The sequence below is a fragment of the Taudactylus pleione genome, unplaced genomic scaffold, assembly GCF_031769625.1.
Source record: "Taudactylus pleione unplaced genomic scaffold, aTauple2 ptg000004l, whole genome shotgun sequence".
Classification (NCBI taxonomy): Eukaryota; Metazoa; Chordata; class Amphibia; order Anura; family Myobatrachidae; genus Taudactylus; species Taudactylus pleione.
The window spans coordinates 3,516,019-3,535,669 of NW_028284407.1; the positions used below are offsets into that span (position 1 = coordinate 3,516,019).

The following is a 19,651-nucleotide window of genomic DNA, read 5'->3' on the forward strand; positions in this document are numbered from 1 at the left end:
TTAAAATACAGATAACACATAAAATAGAATAGATCACAACACATAACACAGGGAATACCGACATTAACTATTAACATAACTTGCCAGAAACCCGACCACACTATTACGACAAATAAATATACCGACTGTACTCCGACATATGTTAAAACCGACATTTAAAAAAACGAAAATAAATAATACCGACAACACTATTACCGACAAATAAATATACCGACTGTGCTCCCGACATATGTTAAAATTAAAACTGACATTTAAAAAACCGACAATAAATAATACCGACTCAATATTCAATTTGACAATACCGATTAACATAATACCAACAAGTGAACAACCAACAAGTGACATCAGTCAGAGGAGTCGCTAAATCCAGTTAAAACTGTCCAGACCCGCCATGTAAGAGACGGCAATGTAGACGGCTAACCCTAGGCTGATACGCAAGTCCGCCTTCACACCCCGTCTTTTAATGAAAATAGCCGTCCCTTATTAGACGGAAGGTTAGCCGCCCAAACTTCTGAAAATAGCCGTCCATTATTAGAAGGAAAGTTAGACGACCAAACTGTTTAATCCCTGCAAAGGGGATGTAGTCATGAAGCCGACGGTCTAAATTCCAGTCGCCACCTTCCAGACTCTCTAAACACGGCAAGGTAGTAATGATAGGCGTTGAAAACTCAACCCTTGTTATCAACCATACGCATACCGAACTTAGGTAAGCCGGGTGCTGAAATCCTGGGAGGGGAGGGGGTGGGGGGGGCCGGTTAGGTGTCAGTGCTCCCATGAGGGTTAGGCTAGGTGAAGGGGGGGTAGTTAGATGGGTTGAATACGGTTAGTATACAGCGATCAGGATCTTCATCTATGCCGGCCTTCCGCTCTCGAGATTGGAAGCGCCTGCCAAGCGCCCGGTGGTATTACCTACTACACACATACTGTATATAAGGGATTCGTATCCCAATCCTACAAGGGGGGTTCCTATCTAACCCCTCCCTCCCATGCGGCTAATTTATTATTTAAAATTTGTTAAGGATGCCGGTAGTCTGGATTTTGGCATCTAGTTAAAGATAGTTGTCGGAATTTAGACCCATAACGTAATTCCAGTTTAGTATTTTAGGCGTAAGGATATAGGGATTATTTGCAGCCCTTGTATTAGTTACATCCCACTAGGAGTATATCTATATAAATAACGTTATTCTTTAATATTCATTAACCAATTGAAATATAAAAAGTATTAAGTATAGATTTTACTATTTTTTTAAAGGACCTTAAATGGGATGGTGGCGTACGTAGCAGTATTAGGTGTTGGGTTATACAATAGGAGGATTTTTTTTTTTTATGCATGGCATGGTTTTAGCTAATATACCGCCCAAAATATCCTGCCTAGCCCATCTACCTTTTTTCTTAGATTTAGCATGAACCCTGAGGGAGGGACTTAACTAAAATCCAATAGAATTTACATTATAGAGCATGTGATTATGAATAATTATGTCAGTTACAGCCTAGGTATAAATACCACGCCTTTCACCACAAATAGTCCAAACGAGAAATTTTTGCTTTGGAGTTGTTTAAGGATTTTAAGTACCTAAAAATGGAACAACAAGAACAACAACAGCAACCCTCCTGGAAGCTTGTTCCTTCACAAAAGGGCGGTATGTTGTTGAACATACATGGATATTTGTTTGCTAAAAACAAGACGAGAGGTGACACTTCTTATTGGAATTGTGTGGAGAAAAGAAGTGGCTACTGTTCGTCATATGCCAAAACCATTGATTTTGGAGAACCTGCAGTGCGTTCACATGGAGAGCACAATCATCCTCCTTGTGCCATGCAGACTGATGTATTAATCGCCAGAGCTGCTCTGAAACTAAGGGCAAGATGTACAACAGAATCTCCTGCACAAATAATTCAGAATGTCACCACAGAAATGCCAACTACCAGTGCTATTGCCAAGCCTAATCCAGATGCTTTGAGGCAAGCTATTAAAAAGGGCAAGAAGACAGGATTTACCTACAGAAGCCCAGTCTTTGACAGACATAAATGTGCCCCTTAATTTAAGAGAAATTGATAGCGCTGTTTTCCTGGCAAAGGATACAAGCTTTTCTGGTAACAGAATCTTATTGTTTTGTACAGTAGAGAACTTAATGAAACTTCAAGAGGCGCCATATTGGATTATGGACGGGACTTTTAAAACCTGCCCCACCCTTTTCCGTCAATTATACACTATTCATACCATGGTTGGGACAGATGAGTCTTCCCAAAGATTCCTACCTTTGGTGTATGGTTTACTCTCCAGCAAATCCCTGGAATGCTACAAGCTATTTTTTTCTGATTTGCAGGATTTTGCTGATGAAAATTAAATCCAACTGGCGCCACAATATATCATGACTGACTTCGAAATGGGTGCCATTCATGCAGCTAGGAATGAGTTTGGGAGCAGTGTACACAAATGCTGTCTTTTCCACTTGTCCCAAAATATTTGGAAAAACATACAGGGCGCCAGACTAGCAGAACAATACAGGTCAGACCCTAAATTTTCTTTAAAAATTAGACATTTACAAGCACTTGCTTTCTTGTCAGAAAGTGAAATCCCATCTTCCTTCATAGAATTAAAAACTCAGATGCCTGCTAATGCTCAACCAGTAGTTCAATACTTTGAGGAAAATTATGTACTTGGCAAAACACGAACAGGAACGAGGAGCAATTCTGCAAGAATACCTCCAACGTTTCCCCCCTCAATTTGGTCGGTAGCAGTAAACAATGAGCTGGGTATACCCAGAACGCAAAATAATTTAGAAGGTTGGCATCGCCGCTGGACCACTATTCTCGGACAGAAAAAATTGGGAATTTATAATCTGATTACACATCTAATCAAGGAACAGCACAATACAATAATTCAATGAGAAAGAGTTGTAGACAATGTGTCCAAACCCCCCCCCCACGTAAAGAAAATGTCACTAAAGAAAGAGCATTGCAGACTTGCATCCGCAATAGAGATACAGTGGACACAATGACATTTCTAAGAGGCATTGCACACAATTTTATAAACCTTAAATATTTATTTTACGGTTAAAATATAGCATAAATCTGCCGTAGTTTTAGAAATATGTTAAGTAAAAGTATATCTGTGTTATGCTTCAGTTCTTAGATTTTCCATCATAATGTGATTATAAAATAATCTGTTCAATTTAAAATATTAATATTAAGGAAGTTGCACTTTACTGAATATTGCCTAAGCTATAAATACAAAATAAATTACTTTTGATTTTACTACTGTTTTTGCATTTTTTTCAAAATGAACACTTACTTTAAAATATATATTTATATTTTAATACTTACAGATTTATTAGGATTATATTTTATTTGTAAATCATACTCCAATTTGTTATTGGTTTGTTTAAAAAAAGCAACATTATATTTTATTATCGTAGTAAACATCTGTTTCTTTGATTAAATAAGTAATGCAAAGTATGTGTACAAAATATAGGTAAATCAGTATCCATTTGTAATTTGTTTGTGTTTAATTACAAAACACCAGACTTATGTTCCCTGTTTTGCACCTACAGTACACACAAGTCTGTGTATGAGTGGAATGTAGATAATAAACCTGCACCCGAGAACCCGTGGGGGTCTATATTCCAGCACCTAAATCACCATTACTTCAGATAGGCGTCTAAATATCCAACATGTTTTAGACGGCTAACGATAGCTGTCATATTCCAGTCTCTAAACCATGCATATTCTGCGTATTCTAGATGGATAACCCTAGCACATGTACATGCAGGGTTAGTCACAATTATTTTGATCCTAACCCCTCCACCCCTGGTTTCCTACACCGTGCTCGCCCCACTACAGGCGACGGCTGTGAAGCCGCCGGGTTAAAAACAAGACAAGAGGAGATCCCGATGCCGGCTGTTGTTACGTACCCTAACCCTCCACCCCCCTCAGGGGTGCAGAGAGGGGGAGAGCGAGTAGAGATTAACCGGGCCCGGGCTTACTGAGGGACCCGTGTCCGGCGCTGCCCCCTCTCCCTCACAGAATTATGCCGGACTGGCCTCGTTCGGTCTTACATCTTTATGCATTGTAAAATCGGTCTTAAGATAGGCGTCCGTATTTTTACATCTATCTTTATTATATCAGTAAATCTAATGATGGCATTTAGTACGACGGTATATTAATTACGTCACCGTTAAACTATACTATTCCGTTGAAGCAGTGTTAGGGATGCTGGACGTCTCGAATTAGACATTGGCATCAAACGCCCCGTCTAGGTACACAACCGTCTAGGTTTGTGCTTCTATCTTTAGTAGTAGATGTAGTAGTATTTGGTATTTAGATGTACAGCATCACGTACGCCAGCAAATCAACTTATATGAAGTGAAATACCGACACCCTAACCTTAACCTCCCCAACCCTAACTCTCCCCCCGGTGGCACCAAGTGTCCATAACCCCTCACCCCTTAGCATCACCACTGATAAAAAATAGTTTTTGAAATCACTTTCCCGTAATTTAATCATCCGCCATCGTAGCTCTTAGCTGCTGTGGTGTATGAATTATATTTCTATTACATAACTAGTATTGAAGCAAAGATTGTTAAATATTATTCACAGCACTGGTAAAATGGCCGCCTGCAAACCAAACGTATCAGAACATATTTTTCCTCTATCAATAATTTTTGCTGTTCCAAGGGGATGAATTAAGTGACGTATTCTGTAGCCTGTGAGATAACCAATAACAACGTCTATATTTGAACAAGGGGATTGTTCATATTTTCGCGCACTTTGGGCCTGATTCAGAGCCGGACGCTATTTGTGGTCGTTCGTCCAGAAACTAGGGGTGTCTATTCAAATGAACCGTTCGCACTTTGCGGTCTGTTCATGCCTCTATGTCTGAACGAGCGAACAAAACTTGCGGTCGTTTTTTTAAAAATACGCCCCCTGGCCGCTCGCATCCTACGTCATGTCCGCTATTTATTAGATTAATCGAGTACATCGACCAGCGTATGAACTGCTCGCTATTCTTGTGGTTGGTTTTTGCAACCACAATCTTGCGAGCAGTTCTGGCTATAAAATAACCCAGTGACGTGGTCAATGATGCTGCTGTTTTAATTATGCACACCCTTAAAACGCCCGTTTTGACCATTAGGCACGCCTGCGTTCGGATCTCCACTCCCCGTTTTCAAGCACCTTCCCCTGTTACCACCCACATACGCCTCATTCTGTCACTCAAAATAGCAGGCATTCGCTATTTTGCGGACAAACGATTTTCGGCCGCACTGACTGGTTCGCGCATGCGTATTACGATCCGTATGCATGCGCAGTTGGGCAAACATCGCTCGGAGCGAACGAGCGGCCGCTTACGAGCGGCTCTGAATCAGGGCCTTTGTGTTTAATATAAAAGCTTTGACATGCCCTAGCATAGTTGCCATTTTCTTAGCACTGAAACTCTTGGTAACAGCGCTGAGGAAATCGGCTCTTTAATTGGCAAGCAATAACTGGCGACTAACTGATCGAGATAGCGAATACAATACTGCACCTGTTATTTTATAAGTTATAAGTATTTGCTGTTAATAAACACATTTTTTGGGAGAGTTAATAAAATACCTTTATAAATGCTACATGTATCCCCTGTCCCCCCAACACTAACCATCCTTTAGTGGTGCCTAACCCACACCCACAGTAAATCAACCCCCCCCACCCGGTGCCATAAAGATAGACGCCGGACGCTGCTTTTGCTATGGCGTCCTTCAGTATTTCAGGGTCGGTTTTAAGGCGTCGGTATTTTGACGCCTAATCTTGATCCTCTAGAATTTAGGCGTCATTAAATCTAATGTTGCCGTTTATTCCAGCTGTATATTTAATACATACCCGATATGTTAGTTAATTGAAAGGTTATACTATGGAATTAGCACCACATACTGTGCCTATTTTCTAGGTTTCATAAGATAGGGGTCTATGTACTTAGCAGTGTTAGGAGACTGAGTGAAAAGTTATAAGAAAGTGAGAAAGTGCCAGCCAATCAGCTACCAACTGTCATTTTTCAAACAGCCTTTGAGATGCCTGTAAGGAGCTGATTGGTTGCTACCTTATTGGTGCTTAGTAAATAGACCCCATAATTAACTATATCTATGGATCATTTCAAATGTGTTAGTCAATGTAATGAACATATATGTGCAACTGATGTGAGATAGATACTGTATTATGTGGTGACCCGGTTTGAGAATCATTGGTCAATATAATATCTAAATTAATATTATTTGTTTATTTTGTTTCTGGGATTATAGATTAGTGTGTGTGTGTTTGATATTATTTTTATAATAAATGTTGAATAAAATTAGTATATTTTTGTACAAAAATAATTTTAATACTCTTTTAGCACCTGCAAAACACGTGTACTGCACAGAAGCATGCCTGGTAACATGTGAGAGATCTACATGTATAATTGGATAAATGTATATATTTGAAATGTAATGTAGTTGTACTGAAGGCCAGGGTGGTGCCGTCTGTTTAAAAGAAGCCCTCAATCATCAAACCAATGTAACAGTACTAGTTTAAAGAAAATACATAATGAAGAAATTAATAAATAATGTTTTACTTAGACAAATTAATAAATAATGTTTTACTTAATGTTTTACTTATAAACCATGGATATCCTTAAAACATGACCAGTATAAATACATTAAGTAGTTAGTATAGTAAACAACGTTATAAGATCAACATTGTAAAAAAAAAAAAAAAAAAAAATAATTGTAGCTTGTTAGACATATTTAATGTTTGATATTGCATTTATTTTTCATCGCTTTTAAGGGATATAAATTAATTAATATTTAATAGGATGTAATTTTGTATCAGGATCCCATCATAACAACGCTCACCATTATGGAGCAAGAATGTTGCCGCCAGTATAACTTTGGCTACAATCCAGTTATGTCAAATTATACTGTTAACTTTTGTGGGGAAGGATTAATCGCAAGGGTAAAGTGAAGGGTTACGTATTTATGTAAGGTTATTAAAGGTTAGTGGAAAGGGATTTGTTAATTAACTTTAGATGTGTGGAATGTCAATGAGTATTCCTGGTCCATGATCCAGTGCACTTGCATTATGTTTTACTTGATCCAGTACACAACCTTCTTTACCTTGTTTAAGGCCTTTATACTTTATTAACATGTATGGTTAATTTTGAAATTGTTAGAATAGTAATTAATTTTTATTTTATTTTTTTAAATAAGTCTTTAAATAATTAAAAAAAAAAAGCAATTTCAACCATGTCCAAGGAGGTGAGGACACAAGAAGAAACTAAGCGTGACCAGAGAAGGATCGGTGCTGAAGAAGCAAACCAAGACACCTCAACAATGGAGTCTGTCAACATTTCACATGCTGAAGATGAGTCTGAAGATGAAGCATCAAGACAGAGAACCCCGAATTTCAGCAGAAGGCAAATGGAGACCCTCATTGACCAGGTAATTCTTCACACCTCTCTGCTTTTTGGTTCACAGGCAATAAACATGCACTACAAATTCAAAGATTCCACATGGAAAAGATTTCGCAAGCCGTTTCTTCAGTCGGTAAAACAACGCACACCGGAAAAATGCAAGAAGAGGCTTCGTGACTGTAAAAGGAAAACTAATACAAGATGGAAATGACCTGGAGACAGAATGGGAAAAGAAGACACAGACACACTTCGATATGGTACGGGAGGAAGAAGTTCAAGGCACTAGCTCACAAGGTATGTATGTATGTATTTTATAATTGTATTTTTTTTTTTATTTTTTATTTTTACAATACGGATGTTTAAGACTTTGAATTGTCAGAACTAAATGTTCAATTTTTATTTTGGTCATTGTATAGGAATGCCAAAGAAGAGCAGTAAGAAAAGCCGATCAAGAAAGACGGAAACAATCACAAGAAAGAAACATGCAACGACACCATTAGAAATGGAAGGTAAATAATATTGTTATTTACTTTGCTTTAAAAACTGTAGTAAATTATACAGAAAATATATAAATATATAAATAATTAAAATAAAAAAATTATATATATATATATATATATATATATATAGTCCTGCGCTTATGCACACACTTTCTTTTCTCATCACAGGGGTGCTCTTCAATTGGAATACCAAACTTCAGTATTCCCATCAATATGTCCCAAAATGAAAGCACAACTCCTTAGTTCCAATGTCTCTTTTGTTGTTTCTTTTAATATTCACCACAAAGTAACAAAAACACCATTGCTGTAAATATTGTCAGCCATGAAAGTCATTAAAGATAATTCAAATATCCAACATGATACTTATATTTGTCTGTCGACTTCGGTCCAAATAGGGCCGTTCAAGACACCTCATTTTGGGATATATATATATATATACAGTATATAGACACTGGAAAAGAGAGAAAAAGAAGAGTTTTGTTTGTTGAGGGAGAACTTGACAGCGGAAGTGAAGCAAGGACAGTGGACGAGACTATAACCATGTTGGAGACAGGTATGCATGTTTAACCAAATTGTACAATATATTTACTTAGTAGAGACATTGAATAATTATAGATTGTAATCAATTTTTAAACTATAACACTTCAAGGAGTGTTTTGTCCATTATGGTTGTGCTTAAAATAGTCAGTCAGAATTATAAGGCAAACATTACTACACATTTTGATCAATATTATATGCCTCACCCTCTCATACTCTAAGCCTCATTAATTTCCTAGTGTTAGAGCCTAAAATCTCACATAGTATATAGAGTTAACCTAATACTCACGATACCCTATACCTAACTCTGTCCCTTAGTGCCTAAATCAAACAATACCCCCAACTACATTAGTTATTTGGAGTGGTGAGCATTTATTAAATTTTTTTGATTCATCAAATCTGTGGGATTCTCCAAGAACTGATGATTACATAAAGGGAATCTGATTTAGTACATATACTACACACGCCACTTGTGATTTCTCTTGGATTGTCAATACTCATAACAGAATATGATTTTTTGACATTGGTAAAACATTAATATTTTGGAATGTTAAAGCAGAAAACACAGAAAGAACAATTCCTTATGACCAGGAAGAAACCAGAGATGTAAGGGCAGCCAGGACTATGACCACAGTTCAAGGTTTTCTTGACACAGGTATGTCTGTTTTCAAATAATAAAAGATAATCAAAGTTTAATTCATTGTACTATTGCACATCAACATAATAACTACATACCGTTGTTATAATGTAATGTTATTTAATTATATAAATTTTATAAAATAAAATGTTATTTTAAATTCAATTAATTTTTTTTTAAATAGTTTTAAATATATATATAATTGTTTTTTATAATTTCAGAGGACAATGGGCCTGATTCAGAGCTGAACGCTCTGACCAGAGCGCTTGCTCTGAATCAGGGCCCTCCTACCTTTTTTTGGAGCGTCCTCATGGACGCTCGCATAGCTGTGGGTTACCACCCACAGCTATAGCGAGCGTCCATGCTGATGGTCGCGATGGTCTTGACCATCGCGACCATCGGGCTTGCGCCGGAGACCCTGCGGTAGGGTCTCGCTGCCGCAAGCCCTGGAGTGATTTTGGCTCTATCAGAGCCAAAATCACTCCCACTGACATAACTAGTGATGTCAGTGGGGCCGGCTTGAGACGGTAGGCTTTCCCATGGGAACGCCTCCGTCTGGCAGGCATGCCCCTGGCACGCCCACCAAAGGGGGCGTGCTGTCAATCAACATCGACAACACGCCCCCTTTGGTGAGAGACCCGGAGCGATGGAGAACCCGTCGCTCGCCGGGTCCCGCGCATGCGCACGATGGAGCTCCCTCCGTCAAGCGCATGCGCAGTGGGCGAACATCGACCCGCTTGCGAGCGTACTGACGCTCACGAGCGGGTCTGAATGACCCCCAAAGTACAGTAGACAGTAATGTAGATACTGCATCTGGAGGACCATCCTCACCAAACTTTCCATCAAATGAACAAAATGCATATCAAAGAGAGATTATTAGTAAGGACCCCAAAAATATTTTAAAAAAAACTTTTATAAAAATTATTTTTTTATATATTTAAGTTTATTTACATATTTTGACATTTTTATATATTAATAATCCAATAATAGATCATCGTGAATGGATGGAACAGAACATAAGAGAAGAGCACCAATGGTTTGAACAAAGGAGAAGAGAAGATCGGGAATGGTTGGAACAAAGGAGAAGAGAAGATCGGGAATGGATAGAAGAACGAAGGGCAGAAGATCGGGAATGGATGGAACGAAATTGAACAGCCTGGTGCAGAGCATGAACCAGATTTCAAATATACAGCAAAGTCACTCATGCAGTTGGGAAACGGTAGGCCAGTACTTTGGTCAGATGACTTCAATGATTGATGTGCTTTTTAGTCGTCTCCAACAGATGGACAGCCACCTTAACCATATGGTAGTGTGGCAGCATCAAGGCAATACAAACACAAGATTGATTGCCAACCAACTGCAGCTGTTGACGGAAGATATCCAAAGAAGATCCTCAGAAGTAGATCCACAACTACAAACTGCAAAGGCTACAATGCCAGCAACTTAACAGTGGAGTCCAGCGAATACATGAAGAAAACAGAGAGCTTCGGATGAGGATGGAAATGGAACAGATGCAATTCTCAAGGCAGGAAGAACAGGACCCAGAACCAAGGACTGATCAACAATAATTGTTAAAGGTAAAATTTAGTTATTAATGAAACCCTATAAATGTATAGAACATTTTTTGGGGGGGGAGAAGAGATTTTTTTGGGGGTATTTTTTTTTTTTAACTTACACTGGGCGTAAGGGGTCTGAGTCCTACTTTGGTGCGCAGGACCCTGTGTTGAAAGCAAGAGGAGAGCGGGCAGAGAGAAGGACTTGGGGACCAGCTGCTGGGTGTATTTTCTTTGTGGAAAAGATGGAAGTTTCATTGCACATGTTTGTTTTTTCCTCTGCCTTTCAATGTCCGGGAGAAGCGGGACGGCATGTTGGGACCAGCCTGCTACTAGACGGGAGGAACCAATGAGGCTGGCATAGAGCTGTAAAGGACGTGGTCGGACGGTAAGTTCAATATATTCTCTGGGGCTTCCGCCACGACCAACTTTTAAATGTTAACTGTTACACTGCTTTTATTTTTTGGGGGAGAAGAGATGTTTATTTGGGGTATTTTTTTTTTAACTTACACTGGGCGTAAGGGGTCTGAGTCCTACTTTGGTGCGCAGGACCCTGTGTTGAAAGCAAGAGGAGAGCGGGCAGAGAGAAGGACTTGGGGACCAGGTGCTGGGTGTATTTTCTTTATGGAAAAGATGGAAGTTTCATTGCACGTTTGTTTTTTCCTCTGCCTTTCAGTGTTCAGGAGAAGCGGGACGGCATGAAGGGACCAGCCTGCCACTAGACGGGGGGAACCAACGAGGCTGGCATAGAGCTGTAAAGGACATGGTCGGACAGTAAGTGCAATATATTCTCTGGGGCTTCCCCCACGACCAACTTTTAAATGTTACCTGTTACACTGCTTTTATTTTTTGGGAGTTAGACACCACAGTGGGGAGGTTAGGATTAGGCACCACAGGGGGGAGTTATGCACCACTAAGGGAGGGTTCTAGTGGTGGGAGAGAAGGCTAGGGTTAGTGTACTTACCATGCACAGTCAGAATCTTCAGAGTTCGTGATTGCAAAGTCGGTATTTTTTGAGATACTTACCAACCATCAGATTTTCATACACAAGGCTATAGAAAATAGTTAGCTAAATATTTCTTATGTTAATAAGAAATGTTTCAATAATTTAGGACTGTGTGCTATTAATTAAAATAAAATATTATAGTAAAGTCAATAAATACAAAACATTTATACAAATATAATAACAAAAAGACACAAAGAAAAAAATGTATTGTATTATTTTCAATATGTGTTAAGCAAAGTTTTATTTTTTGAATTGCAAACAAAATAAATAATGTATATTTTGTATATGGTTGTAAAATTATAATTGTTACAGTTTGTTTATTTGCTTTGTGAATAATAAAAATATGACTTGAAATTAAAATTTTTGAGTTTAAATTGTATTTTGATCAATATATGTAAGTTCAACTTGACATTTAAAAATAAATGCGTGTGGTTGTACATACACAAATGGAGACGAACCGTGCAATCGCACGGTGCGCTCCGGCTCCGCCATGACCCCTGCTGACAAGAACTGTCAGCCACCGGAGGCTAAAGTACCATCCACTTCAGAGAACAGCAGCGTTCACAATAATGCACTACAAGGGTTAAATCATTACGTTACACGAGCGGTGCAGAGCCTACCCTGCGCACCTGCTGGATAAAATTACATTAAGCCAGAGGCACAAGGCAGTAGAAGCTGTAGTGGTGCTCAGAGTCTGGAGAAGACAAAGGAAAGTGGTCAGGTAAGTAATACTAATTAGGCTGGGGACACTGCCTATGGGGCACTACTATATGGGAATAACCCTACAGGGGACAATGCATAAATGGCACTGCATAAGGGACACAACTACAGGGGGCACTGCATAAAGGACACAAATACAGGGGGGGGGGGGGTCACTGTTGATTTACAGTGAGTGGGGGGGTCAGCCTGTGAGCTGAAGGTTTGTAATGGCAAGGTAGGGGGCTGGAGTGATAAATGGAGGAGCTGAAGTGTGTATTAAGTGAAGCTTGCTTTTTAAAAGTATTATTTGAGGTTCTGGATTTAAAAAATTCTAATTTACCTACTGTTAAATTTTTTGGGGGATGAGTGTCGGCTTCCACATTTGCTATATTTGAATCCGTTATGTGTGTAGCCAACAGCAGAAATGCAGGAATACATCATTTTTACTTGGAAAGCTAGAGGCAGGACTAAAGACAGATGTCTATATTTAAAAACACGTCTAGATTTAGACCACAGAAACACGACAGACTGATTACAGAACAAATTGAGCCAAAACTAGTAGCTTAGTTTTTGGTCCCCCCAGGAAGTTTAAAATTAAGCTAGGCTAAGGGGGGAATTTGGTTTAGTCACCCCCCCTTGTAGGCAGGTCCGCCAAGAGCTGAGCAGGGCACGGGTGACAGGGGGCGTGTCTTAATACGGGTGACAAGGGGCGTGTCCTAATAGCTGGAGGCATGACCACGCCACCAGCTACTAGGGATGGACATTGGAAGCCCATCATCATATGATGGCAGTGCTTCCACCATTGAATCTTTTGATGCAATGGTAACTAACCAACGCATCAAAAGCATTTAATGGTGAAAACTATTCATATGAATAGTAATGGGGCGGGGTTAGCAGAGGGGCTCAGACACAAATTAAAAAGAAAAAATAACCCAGACAAGGCAGGCAGAGCTGGATGAGGAGGAGAGTGGTAAAAACTGTCACTGCCATTCTGCTGCTGTGGGCACTTAAAGCAACAAGAAAGTGAAGTCTAAAAACATTATTAAATATACTTATAATAACACACAGAAAACAAACCTCTTACAGCACCAGGAGAGACATCACTCTCCTCTGCTGTCAAAACGTTGTTAGTCACTCTGTGTCTGTGAGTGACAGCAGCTGCAGGGCCAGGGCTGCACACTGATTGGCTCTCACTGTCTTAGAGAGCCAATCAGAGCTAGCAGAGAGGGGTGGGAGGGCCTGATCTGAGGGCAGTGAGAGACAGCCTCCAATGATCCCAGCAGCATGATCCAGGAATGTTATCAGAGGCAGAAACACAGCACACAGCAGCCAGGGGTGGCAGAGCTTTTAGCTTTTAAAGAAAAGAAGACACCATAGAAACACCATAGAATGATTACCATTCGATGGCAGCAAACATCGGAATGCTGCCATCGAATAGTAAAAACACTAACATCGGAAAACATCGATGGTTGACAAACATCGAACATTGATGTCCATCCCTACCAGCTAGGTAAGATAAAAAAAATAAAATAAATTAGCGCACCGCGTTGGGAGGGGGGCACTGTGAACCCCTCAGCCCAGCGCACAGCCAATGGGGGGGCGCGATGAGTGTGATTGCTCACCCCATAGGCATATTAGACTGCTCCAGCTGCTGCTTAGCAGCTGCGAGCGTTGTGCCACTACAAGCCAGCACACAGCAGCGGGTGAATAAGAGATTTTGTTAATATACCAATAAACCAAACAGAGAATGCTATCCATCTAACTTGCCCTCTAATAAGGGACAGGTATGGCCGTTGTAGACGGGACGGCGGACTAGGAGTTGACGGCCGGACATTATCTTAATTGTGGTCGTCTAACTTTCCGTCTAATAAGGGACGGCTATTTTCATTAAAAGACGGGGTGTGAAGGCGGACTTGCGTATCAGCCTAGGGTTAGCCGTCTACATTGCCGTCTCTTACATGGCGGGTCTGGACAGTTTTAACTGGATTTAGCGACTCCTCTGACTGATGTCACTTGTTGGTTGTTCACTTGTTGGTATTATGTTAATCGGTATTGTCAAATTGAATATTGAGTCGGTATTATTTATTGTCGGTTTTTTAAATGTCAGTTTTAATTTTAACATATGTCGGGAGCACAGTCGGTATATTTATTTGTCGGTAATAGTGTTGTCGGTATTATTTATTTTCATTTTTTTAAATGTCGGTTTTAACATATGTCGGAGTACAGTCGGTATATTTATTTGTTGGTAACAGTGTGGTCGGGTTTCTGGCAAGTTATGTTAATAGTTAATGTCGGTATTCCCTGTGTTATGTGTTGTGATCTATTCTGTTTTATGTGTTATCAGTATTTTAATTGTAGGTAAATTATTGCAGTCTTGTTTCTGTGATTGTCGTTATTTACTTCGTCGGTAATATGTTATTGTAGTAGAAAACAGTATAATACAAATAAAACGCAAAACCTATTTCCATGAAAACATAAACAAGAAAAAATTAAAATATGAAAATAAACCACCGTTCAAAGTCCAGAAACATGATGTCTGTATAAACCTTGGTGATTAAACTTCCTAAGGATATAATTGATCAATCCATAGAGATTCTACTTATTCAAATGGACCATATAGTAGATTGTGACTACAATGCATATAGCACCAACATCAAAAGGATGACATAATATGAAAAGAAAAAAACAAATAGTGCAGACACCTTTATGACAATAAAAAGGTGTTTACTAGATAAAAATGCACTCACAGACATAGTAAATTATTAAGCATCAGGCTTCTGAGGAATAAGCAATGTTGGTTTGAAACACGTTAAGCGGTGTGGCTGCATTGACTACTGGATGTGGTTGGGGGGCTACCTATCCATCGTTGTTGGCCTAGGATTGAGGAGTATCCGGAACTCTGATTACCATCCTGTTTTTAATTTGGCCCGATGAGTATATGCTGATCCCCCACACATGCTGTCTATGTTATATGCTTAGTAATTTACTATGTCTGTGAGTGCATTTTTTATCTATTAAACACCTTTTGTAGTTCGGTATATCACTGACGGCATTCACAGTTTCGTTCTCACATTTATCGGTAACTTGACTACATCCCTTTTCCATCCCTCATATTATTTGACATAACTGATTGTATTTATTTTTAAAGAAAAAATAATACTTTGATAATATTGTATTTCAGGCATAAAAAAACAATATAATTTAATAATGGAAATATTTATTGAATTTCTCCGGATAAGTTTTAGAATAATCCATGCAAGAAATCAACAATCAATAACCCTGCATCAGCAGCGTAGAAGACTACGCAGTTGTAAACCTAGGGTATTAAAAAAAATGCCAAACTTTAGAACTTCTTTGTGAGGAAGATGTGATAAAATTATACAGATTACCAACAATTGCCATCCTGGATTTATATCAACGAATCAGAAAGCAGATAGATCCACATACACGCAGATCTAAGGTTATACCAGGAATTACCAAATTATTGAGCACTCTTCATTTCCTGACTTTAGGATCTTTTCAGTCCAGTTTCAGCTGTAGGTGGTTTTTCACAGTGCACTTTTTCACGCTTTTTAACCGTAGTCATTGATGCACTATTGCAACATGTCCCTAATTTAATTTATTTGCCACGACAACCCCGAGAGTGGCAGGAAGTCAAACAAGCATTTTATGACATTGCAAAAATGCCAAATGTAATGGGGTGCATAGACTGCACTCATGTGGCATTTACCCTATCCAATGACATGGAAGAAATTTGTCGCAATCGAAAACATTTTCACTCCATGAGCATGCAGGTTATTTGCGATTCAAAATGTCGAATTATCAACGTTTTTGCAGCATATCCCGGATCAGCTCATGATTCCTACAATTTACCTAACTCCTCAGTGTATCACAAGTTTGAAGATTCCACTCTGCAAGGAGGCTGGTTGTTAGGTAATGTTTTTAATATTATAATATTCTTAATAATCCAAAAGATTATATATATCCCACCCGCCGATATCCCGACACTGACATCCCGCCATGGAACTAAACATAGGCGTCAAAATCCAGACGCCTATCATTAGCCCCACTGTGGAATCCCGACACCCCGCATATTGAACGAAGGTAAGCCGGTGTGTTAGCATCCAGCCATGGGGGAGTTAGGAACCCCCCCCCACGGGAGGGTTAGGGTAGAGGGGGTTAGGGTGCAGGAAGGGGGGGTTAGGTTTAGGCACTAACAGGGGGAGATTAGGGTTAGGCATTATGGGGGGGAGGTTAGGGTTAGGCACCACTAAGGGAGGGCTAGGGTTAGGGTAGGGAAAATAGGTTAGGGTACTTTGCTGCAGTCAGGCTTTCGATCCGTCGGGCTGCCGCTGTCGGTATTTGATACGGCAGCTAAACAGCCGCCGGCATTACATACAGATTCCTATATATACATATACAAACATATCTATATATGTATGTGAATATATATATATGTTATTAACATTTTTTTCCTTTTCACTTTCTTTAATAAATGTTTTTTTGCCAATGGACCACGCTCATGCCTTTTAAAAGGTAATTTGCAAAAAATATGCAATTAGAAAAAATATATAATCTTTCACATTTTGGCCATTTTAAAGCAATACATATAACTAATTTGGCAAATTCACAATGCAATATTTAAATACATCCATAGGGTGTATCAAATATCAGGCGCAGGAACAGAGATTGTGGCCAATTTATCATTTTGGTGGATAAACACAAATTTTTAGTATCCCCCTACATTTATTATGAAGGGAATGCAACACATATCTCAGTATTTGCTGGTGTCTTTCCATTTATGACAGAAGTCACCACTCACATTATTTTCTATGGAGGATGTGATTATGGCAGATTTATCAAATTTGGAAAAGCAAATCATCCAAGAGATTTGTCCCATAGCATACCCAATCTGAAGATGTTGTAAATCCATGTAAACTGTAGTCTACTTATTGGGGATGTAGTCTGGAACCCGATGGTCTAAATGCAGACCGCCGGCTTCCAGACTGCTTTATCCCGACTAGGGACAAATGACAGGCGTCTAAATCTAGACGCCTGTAATTTGCCCGACGTCGGGAGACCAGCGCCCGGCATCCCGATCGAGCGGATGCCGGGCGCCGCTGCGGACAGCCGCGCGGGGGGGAGGGTTAGGTTTAGGGCTCCCGGGGGGGACTTAGGGTTAGGTACCCCTGGAGGGAGGTTAGGGTTAGGCACCCCCCGGGGGACTTAGGTTTAGGCAGCAGGGAAGGGGGGATTAGGTTTAGGCACTTAGAGGTGGGGTTAGGGTTTAGGCACGGGGGGGGAGGTTAGGGTTAGGCACCCCTAAGGAGGGTTAGGTTAGTAAATACTTACCTTAAGCACGATCGGGATTTCCTCCGTTGTTGGGTAGCCGCTGTCGGGAATTGAACCATGCAGCCGGCGGTAATACATATCACACCCACTTATTGTAACAATAACATCGGGTTGCAGCAATGGACGCCACGCATGTGTGAACTGTTGACAGCACATGTGCGGAAAAAAATAACTCTGGGCAAATCATAGGGAAGGTCTTATTTCAGGCCCTGTCCCCTCAGGTGAAAGAACATAAATGCAGGCACTAATAATACATACTGCAGTGCCATCATGGGTGCTGATATATCTGTAAAATCACATTGAAAATGCAATCTTAAATAAATGGGCCCCTTGTGCGTAAGCTCTGTAATTGTGAATTCAGTCTCCACAATTATTATTTTTTTTAATATACCTGAGAGTGTGACTGCACCTGTGTTGCCAGGTAAAAAGTCAAATGCCCCCCCCCAATTCTCCACTAAGCTTCCGCATACCTCCATTTTGGTGATGAGTTCATCTAATCGATCAATGACCCCATTCCTATGATCTATGCTGTAAAATGAGCAAACAGCCAGAACTTTAAATGCATCTGGGTTTATAGCACAGATACGATGAACCAGGGCCACAAAGCAGGAGTCTAGCAATCACCAGCATGAACAAAGTTACCTTACGGGATTACCAATTATTAAATGGAGTTATGTTAATATCTTTACTATTTCACAAAACTTTTTAGAAGTTTGCTCAAACTATGGTCAATCTAGATTCTAGACACGTTAGATCACCAGATCCTACTACGGTCTCAGCTCTCCTGGACAGCTGGCAGGTAAGGTTGATCCAGGTGAGACAGGAGACCATAAGGTGGCATTATCATTGAAGGGCACCTCCTAATATGTTTTAAAATTTATTTGAATAAGTATGAGCAGATCACATTTCAAATATGGGAAATGCATTCAGATTATAATAATTTCTATGCTGGAAGGAGATTATCTTCAATTCTCATGCAAGTGTCATTTTATATATTTGCAATACTAACGTAAGTTGAAAATGCCCTGTCTAAAAATTTTTTTTTACATAAAAATGTTCACATTTTTTTAAACAATTTAACTAGGTGATTCGGGATATCCAGCACGATCGTGGATTTTAACGCCACTTTCAAAACCAAATGGCCCAGCAGAAAAGAAATATAATCGTGCGCATATATTTACTCGTTGCGTCATTGAGCACACATTTGGAATATAAAAAACCAGGTTTCGTTGCTTGGACAGATCTGGGGGAGCACTACAGTACCCAGCAGAAAAAGTGTGCAAAATATTTACAATTTGTTGCATGCTTCACAACATTTGCCTGGCGCACAACATCCCCTCTGAGTGTGACCCAGATCTTCTTGAAGACCCTGACTCTTGTCCAGCTGGAGAAGAAGAGCACGGAACCACTGTCGGTAGCCAGATTCGATCAAACCTTATACGTGATTTTTTTTCAAGTAAGTTTCTTTTCCTTAAAGAAAATACTGTCAGTGCTAAATTAACAACAATTTGCTTTATCTAGTTAAGGCCAAAAGGTTGCATCCAGCTAACTGGCTGACTAAGCTAAGTGACACAGTGGGCGGCACTAACATGTGGCAGTTCAGCTTCTAATTTTCAACACGGATACAGTGTGTTATACAGTGTGGGTTGGATACACCAATAGTGCACTTACTGTGACAGCAGTGTCAGCAGAGCGGGGTTGCTGACGGTGTCCTCAGTACATGGAATGGCAGTTCTGCGATGCTGGCAGTGTCCTCAGTGAAGGGTACTGGTGATGTCGGCAGTGCGGGGGTGCCAGCGGTGTCTTTAGTGCAGGTTTGCTGGCTGTGTCGGCAGTGCGGGGGTGCCAGCTGTGTCTTTAGTGCAGGTTTGATGGCTGTGTTGGCAGTGTGGGGGTTGCTGGTGGTGTCCTCAGTACATGGAATGGCAGTGCTGCGGTACTGGCAGT

At 40.1% G+C, this 19,651-nt stretch overlaps 1 pseudogene; it reads right to left on the reverse strand.

Moving 5' to 3' along the window:
* Nucleotides 1–10,537: 10,537 nt before the first annotated feature.
* The window catches only part of LOC148543353 (uncharacterized), a 48,667-nt pseudogene continuing 39,553 nt past the window's right edge, over nt 10,538–19,651 (reverse strand).